The sequence below is a fragment of the Portunus trituberculatus genome, chromosome 40 (genome assembly GCF_017591435.1).
Source record: "Portunus trituberculatus isolate SZX2019 chromosome 40, ASM1759143v1, whole genome shotgun sequence".
NCBI lineage: Eukaryota > Metazoa > Arthropoda > Malacostraca > Decapoda > Portunidae > Portunus > Portunus trituberculatus.
The window spans coordinates 7782501-7796456 of NC_059294.1; the positions used below are offsets into that span (position 1 = coordinate 7782501).

A 13956-nucleotide genomic window follows, 5' to 3' on the forward strand; every position below is an offset into this window, starting at 1 on the left:
GCCATACCAACACCCACATGTACCCACCACTTTCTTTCCACCACCCATCCATGCCAGTTTGTTAATATTTGCATGTCTGTGTGGAGATAGATAGATAGATAAGCAGCTGATTTGATTGGTAGATAGATAAACAGATAGTTTGATGGATAGGTAGGTAAATAGATAAATAAATAGACATTCAGATGAACTGAATGAGAGAATCAGCAAGGAGGAGGTAGAAAGATGTGTGAAAAAGGCAGAAGAATAGGAAGGCAGCAGGGTTAGATGGGATACCATATGAGATGTATAAAAAATGGTGGGGAGGTTGTTATTGACAGGTATTTAACCAGGTGTGCGAGGAAGAGAGGGTGCCAAGAATGTGGAATGAATGCAGGGTGACTGTTGCATAAGGGAGGACACAAGAGTAAGAATGAGCTGAAGAACTATGGGCTGATTGCATTATTAAATACAGTAGGTAAAGTATTTAGTTGAGTGCTGAATGAATGATTGTGTAAATGGATTGAGCGAGCTGTAGTGTTAGGTGAGGAACAGAATGGTTTCCACGTGGACAGGAGGGCTGAGGACAACTTGTTTGTGGTGAATGAAATGATTGAGAAAAAAAGAAAGGAGGGAGGCAAATTGTATTTAGGTTTTTTGGATATAGAAAAAGCTTATGATAGGGTGGATAGAGAAATGTTAGTCAGAGTCTTAGGAAAGATTGGGTTGAGTGAAAAAATAATCAACATAGTGCATAGCATGTATGTTGACACCAAAGCTAAATACAGACTAGGAGATATAGAGACAGACTGGGTGAAGAGTGAGAGAGAAGTTAGGCAAGGATGTATTTTGTCACCAACCCTTTTCAGTTTGTATACAGAGGAGTTAGCAGCCAGATTGAGAAGAATGAATGCAGGAGTAAGAGTGGGAAATGAGAAGATAGGTGTGCTCCTTTATGCAGATGATGTGGTGGTCATGAGTGAGTCAGCAGTTGAGTTGCAGAGAATGCTGGATGTTGTGGATGGATATGGGAGAGACTTTGGAGTTAGGTTTAGTAGTGAGAAAAGTAAGGTGATGATAGTGAATAGGTCTGAGGATGAAAGCAATGCAGTATGGAAAATTGGAGAGAATGAGATGAATCAGGCACAAGAATATAAGTACTGTGGGATGTGGGTGAGTCCAAGTGGGTGTGAAAAGACAAAGAATGATAAGTTGGGCTTAGTAAATCAGTGGGTAGGACGATTGGGGAGTGCAGCAAGAATGAGATCAAGCAAATATGATGTGCTGAGAGAGGTGTGGGAGAGTGTGGCTGTGCCTAGCATATTGTATGGTATGGATGTGATTGCATGGAATGAAAGTGAAATTGACAAACTAGAAGTGGGACAGAATAGAATAGATAGAATGGCACTGAATGCACCGAGGTACACAGCAGTGTGTGTGAAAAGACAAAGAATGAAAAGATAAGCTTGGTGAACCAGTGGGTGGGTTGATTAGGAAGCACGGCAAGGATGAGAACAAGTAAGTATGATGTGCTGAGAGAAGTGTGGAAGAGTGTGGCTGTGCCCAGTATAATGTATAGTATGGATGTGATTGTATGGAATGAAAGTGAAATTGACAAGTTAGAAGTGGGGCAGTGTAGAGTAGCTAGGCTAGCATTGAATGCACCGAGGTACACAGCAGTAGAAGCTTTAAGAGGGGATATGGGATGGAACTCTTTTAGGGAAAGACTTATAAAAAGGACACTTAGGTACAAGATTAGGCTTGAGAGAATGGATGATGCAAAAATAGCAAGGAAGGTGTATCTGTGGAGTGAAAGTGGAAGCAAATGGAGAAAGAGGTGCATGAGAATGACAGAGAGGAATGGTCTACAGGTTGGGTGGGCAGTGAGAATGGCTGGGATGAATAACATAACATAACATAAATAATAGGATAACAAAGGGCCACCAGGGCCCATCTAAGTTATCCTGTATCAGTCGCACAGTGACCTCGTCATCAGTACTTAAAGATACACTTACAGGTACACAATACATTATATACTAATTGTAAATATTTGGCCCATTAACAGGGCTAAGTCCTGCAGCGAATTCCTCTACAATCTGTGATCCCTATACATGGGGATCATGTCTTGTTTAACTATAGTAAATTTCATATAAAAATTATCATGCAGTGCTATACATAATTATAAATCTAATAAATTTAAGTGCTTATCTAATCTGTTTTTAAACATTGTCAAACTAGTGCTATTTACAACCCTCTCTGGCAATGCATTCCAGAAGTCTACCACCCTATGACTAAAGAAATATTTTCTTATATCTAACCTGCAGCCTTGCTTTCTAATCTTCCTGCCATGATTTCTAGTCCTACTTTCCTCCTCTAAGGTAAAGAAAGATCTCACATCTATGTAGTTTGTATCTGAGAACATTTTAAATAACTCTATCATATCCCCTCTTATACATCTCCTCTCAAATGAAAACATGTTTAATTCCTTTAATCTATCTCTATACTCCAGGCACTTTAATGCTGGTATCATCCTAGTTGCTCTTCTCTGAACTGCTTCTAACATGTTGATATCCTGCCTATAATGGGGTGACCAGGCCTGATGCAATACTCTAAATGGGTCCTAACATAGGAATTATATAAGCTACGCACCACTTCCTTACTTTTATAACTAACATTTCTATTTATAAAACCCAGGATCCTATTTGCCCTATTTCTTGCTTCTAAACATTGCTTTGAAAATTTCATAGTCCTGTCTATCACTACTCCTAAATCCTTTCAGAATGAGCTGGAATGGGTCGTGACAAGAGGAGGCAGAGTGGGAACTGAATGGGATGTGAGGAAGTGGAAGAGTGAGATAGACAGAGATGTGAAGAGTATGGGACTGAATGAATGGAGGAATGGGATGGAACGAAAGACTACTCTGGAATGGCACAAGGTGAAAGAGACCCCGATGTATGAGAGGTGGTATGATGGAAGCCTGGGTGGTGATCTTCTCTTCAGAGCTAGGGCACAGTGTATGGATGTGAATGCAAGGAGTTACAGGTGGTCTGAGTCCCGCAGCAAAGTGTGCCAGATGTGTGACATGGGGGAAGTCGTGACGGTGGAGCATGTCATGCTGGAGTGTGAGAAGTATGAAAGAGATAGGCATGAGATGATGCAAGTGATCTTGAGTGAATTAGGGCATAATAGGAATGAAAGAGTGGAGAAGACAGGAAGGGAATGGATGGTGTTGCTGCTGGGACTGTGTATAGAGACAAGTGAAAGGATGATGGAGGCTGTGAAGGAGTATCTGGAAAGAATGTGGCGAGCGAGGTGTAGGGATAATTAACGAAGAGAAATGCTACTTTTTTCTTTTTTTCTGTTTTGTCTTTTTTGTCCTCTACAGGAGCAGCCGATCCAAAGGCCTGGCTCTGGAGCGATCCCGATTCCCGAGCCACCTGTAGCATCAAGATCAAGATCAAGGTGCGGCCCGTAAATGTTGAGATCAAGATCAAGCTCAAGATGTGTGTGTATCTCTCCTCCGTCATGTTTTCCGCCTATCTCGCCGTCTCAGCTGTCTTGCAGCCCCCTGGCTCGCCACACAGGTAAATTAGAGACTAATTACTTCCCAGGCTCTTCAAGTAACAATTGTCATGACGGATATAAGACAGGATCTTAGGAAAAGATTTCCATCTCACCACTTTGTGTCGTATTTGTACACGGAGCTGTACCGTTCATGTGAGGGGAAAACTGGTAAAGAGCAACATAAAAAAGTCCATTTAGTTGTCGGTTCCCTTACAGGTTCTAGAGTTAGCCCCCTCCTCCCCCGCCCGCCTCCAAAAAAAAAAAAAAAAGAAAAGAAAGGATAAATGTCTTTAAACCTTCCTCCTAAATGAAGTCAAGTGGGTAAATGGGCACTGTCGCCGAAAAGCCGTCCCGCACGCTCGCCTCCATTCCCGGCTCCCCCTTCGCAGCTCCTCCACCCAGCTGATATGACATCACATATATGAAGCCACGCTATTGGTCAGAGAGAGAGAAAGAAATATGATGACGAATAAGGAGAGAGAGAATATGATAATGAATAAAGAGAGAGAGAGAGAGAGAGAGAGAATGATAAAGGAAAAACTTGTCTCACAACGTAAAAGTGATCTCACACACACAAAATAAATAAATAAAATGAATAAAGAAATAAACAAATAAACAAATATTGCTAAACATAGATAAATGTCTGCTGTCTCGTAACATAAAAGTGATCACACACACACACACACACACAGTCTCGAGACGTAAAAGTGATCTCACACACACAAAAAAAAGATATATAAATAAATAAATAAATAAAATTAAATCCATAAAAAAATTGAAATAAATGAATATTAATACATACAAATAAATGTCTGCTGTCTCGTGACGTAAAAGTGATATCACACACACACACACACCGCGTAGTGTAGTGGTTAGCACTCTCGACTCACAATCGAGAGACCCGGGTTCGAGTCCCGGCGCGGCGAGGCAAATGGGCAAGCCGCTTAATGTGTGGACCCTGTTCATCTAGCAGTAAATAGGTACGGGATGTAACTCGAGGGGTTGTGGCCTCGCTTTCTCGGTGTGTGGAGTGTGTTGTGGTCTCAGTCCTACCCGAAGATCGGTCTATGAGCTCTGACCTCGCTCCGTAATGGGGAAGACTGGCTGGGTGACGAGCAGGCGACCGAGGAGGAGGAGGTGAATTACATACACACACACACACACACACATGCTGTCTGCTGTCACGTGACAGCAAAGTTTTCTCTTTCTCTCTCTCTCTCTTTATTCATGATCATATTCTCTCTCTCTCTCTCTCTGACCAATAGCGTGGCTTCATATATGTGACGTCAAATCAGCTGGGTGGAGGAGCTGCAAAGGGGGAGCCGCGAATGGAGGCTAGCGCACGAGACGGCTTCTTGGGAACAGTGCTGGTAAATGTTAAGCATCTGGCCTTGTCAGCAGCGCATGACACGCTGCATGGTGTGGTTGTACACACACTACCTACTACCTACTATGTACTGTACATTCACGCTACTTCACGTCTAGTAGGTAGACTGAGTTCAAGTTGTTTAGGCCGAGAGTCATTTAGGCTGTGATCCCTTTAGGTCGAGAGTCGTTTAGGCCGTGATCCTTATTTAATTAAAACAAGAAAAACAATTATTTTATTCATAGCCAGTCCTTATATTTTCATTAAAAGTATACCAACACATTTATATTTTTTTAAATTTTAACATACAAATAAGCAAAATCTTATTTCTCAACATGAGGAGCAGACAGGTGGCTGCATGCAGACAGTAGCTGGGATGTCTTGATCTCGTTCCTGCTGTAGTGATCCCATAGGTCAAACAGTCTCCCCTGCATGTTCTTGAATTTTTTTCTCTGGTGTCGCTTTAGTTTGCTCTCTCGCACAAGCTGAATCTGTACTGTCACTAGTTTAGCTTCAGAGTATAGATGATTGATATGCATATGCATATGCATATGCTGGTTGGCACGACCACGAGTGTTAAGTCTTCTGTGCCAACCTTCAGTGTCATTGTTTGTGTGTGCACTCCGGTTAAATACACTCCATGATTCTGGTGGCCACATGCTGTTCTGAATCCATGTTTCACGGATGTAGGCTACCAGGTCCTGTATTGCAGGAGCTGCCAGAGTAGTACTGTCTGCAATTTCTTCAAATGATAATAGGATGTGCTCGGCTGGAAAGTAAGGCAAGGCTAGTAGGTGACAGATGAAAGTGTTAACGGGACCCGACGTCATATATGGCATGCGAAGTCCAAGACTATCAGCTTTGCGTCAAACTGCTTGTTGCCAGTAAAAACAGCACCCCTTGATGGTTACCTACCTCCTCCCCAAACACACTCCTCACAGCTCTCCATGTGGCCACCTCAAAATCTAACACTATGGTCTTCAATTTGATGCCAGGCAGGGACTGCTTAATAGTCCACAAAACTTTCTTATAGTCCCACTTCCTGCGTCTGCTCATCAGGGCAAATGCAAGTGGTAGTTGTTTTACCTGCTCATTTGCTCCCTTTACAAATGCATGTACAGAAAAGAGCTGGGTGAAGGGTGACTTCACAACCATGAATGTTGCATCACTGTACCATGTCTTAGCATCTTTCAGGATCTCTCTCTACTCTGGTGTAGAAAAGATAAGATGTTGAGACTCGTCAGCTTGAATGTCACTGACAAGAAAGTTATCTGGAATGTGATCCATGGCTAACTCAAAAGTTATGTCACTTGGATCAGCTGGTCAATTTCCCTGCCTCCATCTGTTGGCTGCTCTTGCAAGGTGAGATGGGTTAGGCAGGCTCTTTGGAAGGGCATCTTCTGACAACTGGTGAGTCATCACCTCCTCAACTATGGCTGCAGCTGGGCGAAAAACATCAGTCTTTGCCTTCTTCTTCACCTCAGCTGCTATCTTGCATTGCTGTTGTTTCCCAGGTTGTGTTGGATGATTATGAGAATGAATCCCAGCAATCCAGCAGGCACCATCATGGACAACCACTGCCTGACATGGTGCTTTCACACCACGGAATGTGCAACGCCATGTCACCTTAGTACCCTTATATCTTTTGTCTACCTTCACTGAGTAGCTGTAACCCTGTGAATCAATCAACAAACGTTTCTCTGTTTTGGTACCTGCATCAACCAACTCGTAAGTGACAGTCTCAGGCTGACCAAGGCTAGGTAGCTCTGAGGGAAGTGGCATTGCTGGCAAGGTGTCTTCAAGGTTGTCACAGTTGGTCTCAAATGGTGATGACACATCAAAGGACTGGGTGGGTGGAGGAAGTGGAAGTGAATGTGGCTGAGGTGATGGCATGGGGTCATCGATGTCCATCTCTTCATCCTCAACCTCTTCACCACCAATACCTGAAGACAGTCTCGTACTCTCAGCATTATGTTCCACAGCTGAGAGTAGAGTGCTACCTAAAATGCAAAACACAATAATTAAATACAGTTCAGAATCATGGTTAAGAAATAGAACAAGGGAAATATAAAAACATTGCCACGAAAGGTTCCCCATGTTAACATTCACAACTAGATAGCACTCGTCCATAACTTTTTGAGTTATGTCCATAAATTGTAACAGACAGGAGGGGATTAAGAATTGACAGATCCAGATATGATCCCCAAAATTTAATCACTTGTTCCTTTCGCCATTTTGGACAGTTCCTGAAAATTTCATCAAAATTCGTCCATAACTTTTTGAGTTATGTCCGTAACTTTTTAACTGACAGGAGGGGATTAAGAGTGGACCGATCCATATAAACATAACCTCCTTAGTGGAAGTTAATATCACTGACTTGTTCAATGAGAATACATTTGTATGTGAATTGTGTGATTATGTACATGTAGAAGCAATATAACTAGGGAAGTTATAACACAAAATAAACAAGTTCATGGAAGCTGTTTTAACAAGAGATAAGATGTGAAGTTTCCAGTTTAGATTAAAAGTAAAGGACAGACCAACCATGAATGATAAACTAAGCTATTGTTCATCTTCCCCAGAAGATAAAACTAGCCTAATATCTTGTAACCTAACCTAACCTAACTCTCTATAAAGTAATTGTACTATGAATTGTAATGCTGGGGGGGATTTATAAGAAAAGAAAAATAATTATGAAAGATTTTAAAATTTATTTTGACAAATGGTAGTGGTAGCTGTTATCAAAAGGCACCGATTATAAATTTTGAAAGATTGACACTGAACAAATCCACATACTTTATCATAAACTGATGTAATAATGTTAAACAAATTTTCTTCCCACAGTGACGTTCATTCATTTACAGTCCAGCTCACCGGAGAGAGGATACACACACACCACATAATACAATGTACAAAGGGAAATTACATATTGAAATTACATTACACAGCCTTGCAATTTAGTTGCAGCAATACTTGCAACTTCATAGCTCACAAGAAAAAATAACACTTTGTAGTTCACAATAAAATAACTCTTACTCGTCTTTTGAGGCCGCTATGCTATTAATGGAGAGAAATATACCACATGGTGCCACTTCCTCAAGCACATACATTTAACCTTGTCTTTTGGGACCTAATTACACAGTTTGAGGGGAGGGAGGACATGCCATGGTGGGTGACGGTCCACCCCCTTCACTTTACCCAACACCTCCGCCAACTCATAATCTTATTTTTCTCTTTTTCCACAAAAGAATATCCTATCAAAATATACACACACGCATGGACCACACTGGGAGAGAGGGTAGCCATCTCTATCTGCTCAGATGAAGAATGAATTGGTACTATATAAGTAATTAAATGATGTGAGTATAAACACTATGGTTCATATAAAAATTGTCAAGTTTACGTGAGCGAGGAGTTACTGACTTGCTCAGGTGAAGAACGAGTTGGTACTGTGGGAACACGCCACAGCTTTCCCTCTCACGGATTTCAAAATTATTAGCAGTCGTCACAATAGTACTGGCACGGAGTAGTTACAAAGGATTTGATAGGCATTGCCATTGAAATTACATTAATGAGAGACACTTTTCTGAACAGCTCAGTTCTCCCTCTACTTACTGGAGTGAAAATTTTTTAAAAATTTCTGATTACATAGCGAGTGAATTTAATATTTTTAATTCATGAGCTGGCTACCATCTCTTTCAGACAGACAGATCCTGGTACACGTCTCAACATCGTCCACACGTCTTTATGTTTGTATGTCTGGTATCCATGTGTGGTGTTACATTTATAGTTATGACCTTAATAACTAAAAACTTAATATTGTTATCCCTGGCTCTATAGAATATCTTCTCCCTGTTATTTTTCTTGTATCAGGACAGTCACCAACATAAGACACCACCAAACTAGTGGTACAATAAAGGAGGTTACACAAGGTACCTATCATGACCATACCTATTCTCGCTACCACTGCCTCTAAATTTCAGGTGTTTTTATCCTAGATTTGTTTCTATTATATTCTTCTTTATTACCATTTGCCATCAAAACATTACAAAGATGAGCAAAAGTAGAATATTAAAGGAAAATTTAAGCTGTAACAATTCTTTTCATAATTCTCTCTCTCTCTCTCTCTCTCTCTCTCTCTCTCTCTCTCTCTCTCTCTCTCTCTCTCTCTCTCTCTCTCTCTCTCTCTCTCTCTCTCTCTCTCTCTCTCTCTCTCTCTCTCTCTCTCTCTCTCTCTCTCTCTCTCTCTCTCTCTCTCTCTCTCTCTCTCTCTCTCTCTCTCTCTCTCTCTCTCTCTCTCTCTCTCTCTCTCTCTCTCTCTCTCTCTCTCTCTCTCTCTCTCTCTCTCTCTCTCTCTCTCTCTCTCTCTCTCTCTCTCTCTCTCTCTCTCTCTCTCTCTCTCTCTCTCTCTCTCTCTCTCTCTCTCTCTCTCTCTCTCTCTCTCTTTGAGACATCGACATCAAGTTTCAGTCATGAACTTTGTGGGAAAGCATGTGAGTAAGGAATGAGGACGGCTAGGCAGGCTGGGTGGTCCCCGCAGCCAGCCTGATAGTATCCACACCACTCCACTCTCCCTTGTTTCCACCAAGGGAGGCAGTGCACCACATCTCACACAGGTAAGGTTGTGTGTGTGTGTGTGTGTGTGTGTGTGTGTGTGTGTGTGTGTGTGTGTGTGTGCGTGCGTGTGTGCTTGCGTGCATGCAGTGAAACTTAATGAAATTTTGTAATAAAGAAAAGATGAAATTGTAAGATGTACAGATTCTCAGTTTTTCTCTAAACTTTGTGTCTATCAAAAATGAATGTGATCTATGTGTCATTGATTTCTTTGTGGAGGCATCTCTGCCTGAGGAGGAAGGAAAGATGAGTGGCTGACTTGTATTGATTTGTTAAGCACTGAGTGCAGTTTGTGTGTGTGTGTATTTTTTTTTTATTTATTTTTTTTTTTTTTTTTTTTTTTAATGCAAGAGGGAATGCCGCCAAGGGCAACAAAATGTTAGTAAGAAAAAAAAAGGCCCACTGAAACTGCAGGGTCCCTAAAAGGTCAAAAGAGTCATCCAAAAGCAAGGGACAAATGTCTCGACACCTCTCTCTCTTAAAGAAGTTAAGTCATAGGAAGATGGAAATACATAAGCAGGTAGAGAGTTCCGGAGTTTACCAGTGAAAGGTATAAATGATTGAGAGTACTGGTTAATTAACTCTTGTATTAATGTGTTTGTGAGTGGTGGTGTTTTGTATGTGTAAGGAGGGATGAGTGGATGAGTTGTTTCCTGGGTGTTGGTGAGTGCAGTGATGGTTTATATTTCCCCAACAGGACGTGCTGCACCTATGGCGTGGTGTTGAGGGCCTCTTTCTATCCCTGTCCAGCACGTTATTGACACAGCACAAGAAGATGCTTCAGGGTTTCAAAAAGGGAGTGGCACACACACTTTGCTGCACTCCAAGTAAGGCAAACAAGTTGTCAAGTAGTAGTTATTTTGATATTATTGCAAATAGTGTGACTTTGCTTGAATGGGTCTTTTTTTCATATACCTTCTGGTACCACAGATGTTATTACAAGTGAGCAGTTTTAACAATTTCAGTTTGTTAAGATGACATGAAGGTAAATGATTGCTAAACATGAACTTTTGTTGGCTCCTTACTTTTTGTTGCAGGCTTTTGGAGGTCCAGCAGCACACACTGCACACTGCTTTAAAAAATGTGTGTGCAGAGTGCAAGACAGAGAGTGGAAAGTAGTGCACACAGTTGTAGCAAATGGATTATATGTCATCATTCATATTCATAGATTTCATGACATAACATCGTGTTGACTTTTGTGCATCAACTCACTTCATTATATGTAAGCATATATTTAGCCACAAGGAGTAATGGTTTATGAAGTTCGTAATGCATAAAAAGTGACATATAAGAGATCTTGCATTATGAAGATTTGTTTAAAGGTGTTTGTCTATTAGCACAATCTAGTTGTGTCAGTCTTAACAGTCCAGATTGTACAGACATGAACCATTGACCATTGCACTCCCTGCAGATGGACTTTCAGTCAACACTGCAAGGTGTGTGTGTGTGCAGCTTTGTGGGCAAATGTGCCAGTCATTCCTTTATGTCAGTGTCTTTCATTTAGAGGGAAAATAATGTGTATAATTAGGTTTATATACATTTTTGAGTGAGAATATTTAGACTGATTAAATAGTAAGTTTCTCAGCTTTCTAGAGCTTTGCTGTTACTGTTCTGTGTAAGATTTTAGTGGCCGTATTCTACAAAGCATCATAGCTAGACAAAATGGTGCATTTTAGACAGAAGTCCCTTTATGGGGACTCTAACCTTGTGACTCATCATAAGTACCAAGACAGGGTTCACTTTGCCGTAGCGCCGCCAACCACCATCTTAAAACTCTTGTCAACGTGGTGGAAACTTGGCTGTATGTACCTTAGCATGATCCCTTGTGGCCTTCTTGTGTCATGTGTAATCTTCTGTTTGTCATGTTTCTTTTGTTTGGATATACAGTAACTATTCCCATAGTAGTAATATGATGTCAAAATAATTTAAATTGTAGAAAATTATGTCTAGGAGCCATTTCTTTCTTTACCTATATAAAATTGACAAATAATGACCATTAATAAGACCAACAGTGGAGTAATAGTCAGGCATTCAGTGAGAGCTGAGGCTAACTGTGTAGAGTGTGGTCCCAGAATGATGGTTTGTGTTTTTATATTCACGGTGACAATATAGTGTTGCAAGGGACAACATGCTGTTTGAGAGCTATACCATAGTAAAATACTTCAAGAATAATTTTACAGAGTTGATAGTTCCTCCTAGATTTTTGCAATGAAAATGGTCTCAAAATACTTTTAAAACTTGTCTTGTGCAATGAAAATGCTCTCTAAGTACTACTCTTATGTTCTTGTATTCATTTTAGACAAATGTATGGATGGCAATGATAGGCGGAATGAGGTAGACCTGCTCATACTTGAAAATGTAAAAAATTGTAAAATATTTTTCAAATTCTGCTATTCCCCCCAAGTTGAAAATTGCATAAACTATCATAAAACATGAAAATCATCCAAAATTGTACAAATTCTGCTTCCACTGTAAAAAAAATTATTCTAAGTTGAAAGTATGTAGAAATTAGTCAAAAATTTTGTCTAAGTTGAAATTCTAAGTTGAAAGTATGTAAAAATTATTCTAAGTCGAAAATTGTAAAAATTGTAAGTTGAAAGTATGTAAAAAAAATTATTCTAAGTTGAAAGTATGTAAAAATTAGTCAAAAATTTTGTCTAAGTTGAAATTCTAAGTTGAAAGTATGTAAAAATTATTCTAAGTCGAAAATTGTAAACATTGTAAGTTGAAAGTATGTAAAAATTTTCTAAGTCGAAAATTTTGGTAGAGTTTAAGAGACTTTATAAAAGTGTTGATTGTATCAAGTTAAAAATGTAAAAATTGTCCTACCGAAAATTGCTTTAAGTCAATGTGAAAATTTTGGTAGTTTTCAGACTACAAATATGTGTTGATTGTATCAATTGACTGACAATTTTTACATTTTAACTTATTTCTCTGAAAATTAATTCCATCAGTGAAAATTTGGGTAGTTTTCAGAGGCTGTGTCAATTGAATAATAATAAAGAAGGAAGGGAGACTCTTCATTGTATTTTTAACCCAAATATGCACCTGCAGTTTCTCCGGAGACTCTTCGGAGTATTTATGACTTAGCACAGTTTTTTGAGCAGTTTTGGAGCACTTTTTTCAGCATTTGCAGTTTTTTGAGCAGTTTTGGAGCATTTTGCACATTTTTTGAGCAGTTTTGGAGCACTTTTTTCACAGCATTTGCAGTTTTTGAGCAGTTTTGGAGCATTTTTTCAGCATTTGCAGTTTTTTGAGCAGTTTTGGAGCATTTTTTCAGCATTTGCAGTTTTTTGAGCAGTTTTGGAGCACTTTCAGCATTTGCAGTTTTTTTTTAGCAGTTTTGGAGCATTTTTTCAGCATTTGCAGTTTTTTGAGCAGCTTTGGAGCACTTTTCAGCATTTTATTTAATTTTGCCGTTTTTTTTAGCAGCTTTGGAGCACTCAGCATTTTTTTTTGACAATTTTTTTGAGTAGTTTTGCAGCAGTTATCAGCAATTTTTTTTTTTTTTTTTTTTTTTGCCATTGTGGTCGAGTTTGGCCAATTGAGTGAGCATCCTCAGGCTTTAGTCTGTTTTTGATTATAACCAATGAAAACAATTTAGTTTTTATTTGAAAACCTGGCCTGGAACTATATATACATTGTGGAGATAATAAGGTTAGATTATGCTCTTAGATTAGTTAGGTAACGGTTTCATAATATAAGAAATTCTCAAAAACACCAATATCAATTCTTTTTTTATTATTAGGTACACAACAGAACATGGAAGGAATATTCACATAAGATGGAATAACATTACAAGAGTGATTGGCAACATTGTATTGGTTAGATTAGATGAAGCAAGGCAGTCTTTCTTACCCTGGATGGCACCACGTGTTACCATACCAGGACAAAACTGGTGCGAGGCAGGACCCAATTCCTCTGGAAAGTGCAGCGAGGCAGTGTCCTCCCTCCCAGAACTACGTGTTACCAGGACAGAACTGGTACAAGGCAGGGTCCAATTCCTCATTGCAAGGTGCTGCAAGGTAGTGTGTCCTCCCTCCCTGGATAGCACCATGTCCTCCTTGAAAGGTACAGCAAGGTAGCGTGGCCTCCCTCCCTGGATGGCAACAAATTATCAGGGCAGAGCCGGTGGGAGGCGGGGTCCTATTTTTCCGTGGAATGCGCAGGGAGGCAGTGGAGTCTTCCAGTGCGAAAAGAGCCAGTTTCCTGCCGCAGGTTGGGGGTTGTTAGGGCACGCTGGTTTGGTTCTTCCTTCAGTAGTGGCAGGACCTGTAACAAAAATAATTTTATCTTTACACTTTAATAATGAACAAGCTTGTCCTCAGAGGTAGGACAAGTGTGGTGTGGTGTGATGTTGTTCCATTTACCCACCACTATGAAAACACTAATTTATAATAGTCATCTCCAAACCCCACTTTAAAATAATACACCGG

General features: G+C 40.1%; 1 long non-coding RNA gene across 1 annotated transcript; it reads left to right on the forward strand.

Annotated features, from left to right (window-relative positions):
- The first annotated feature begins 3429 nt into the window (after positions 1-3429).
- Positions 3430-12539, forward strand: LOC123516255. Its single transcript, XR_006678132.1, has 4 exons — positions 3430-3560; positions 9371-9522; positions 10218-10347; positions 10558-12539. It is a non-coding gene; the product is annotated as an uncharacterized LOC123516255 (long non-coding RNA).
- The last annotated feature ends 1417 nt before the right edge of the window (positions 12540-13956 follow it).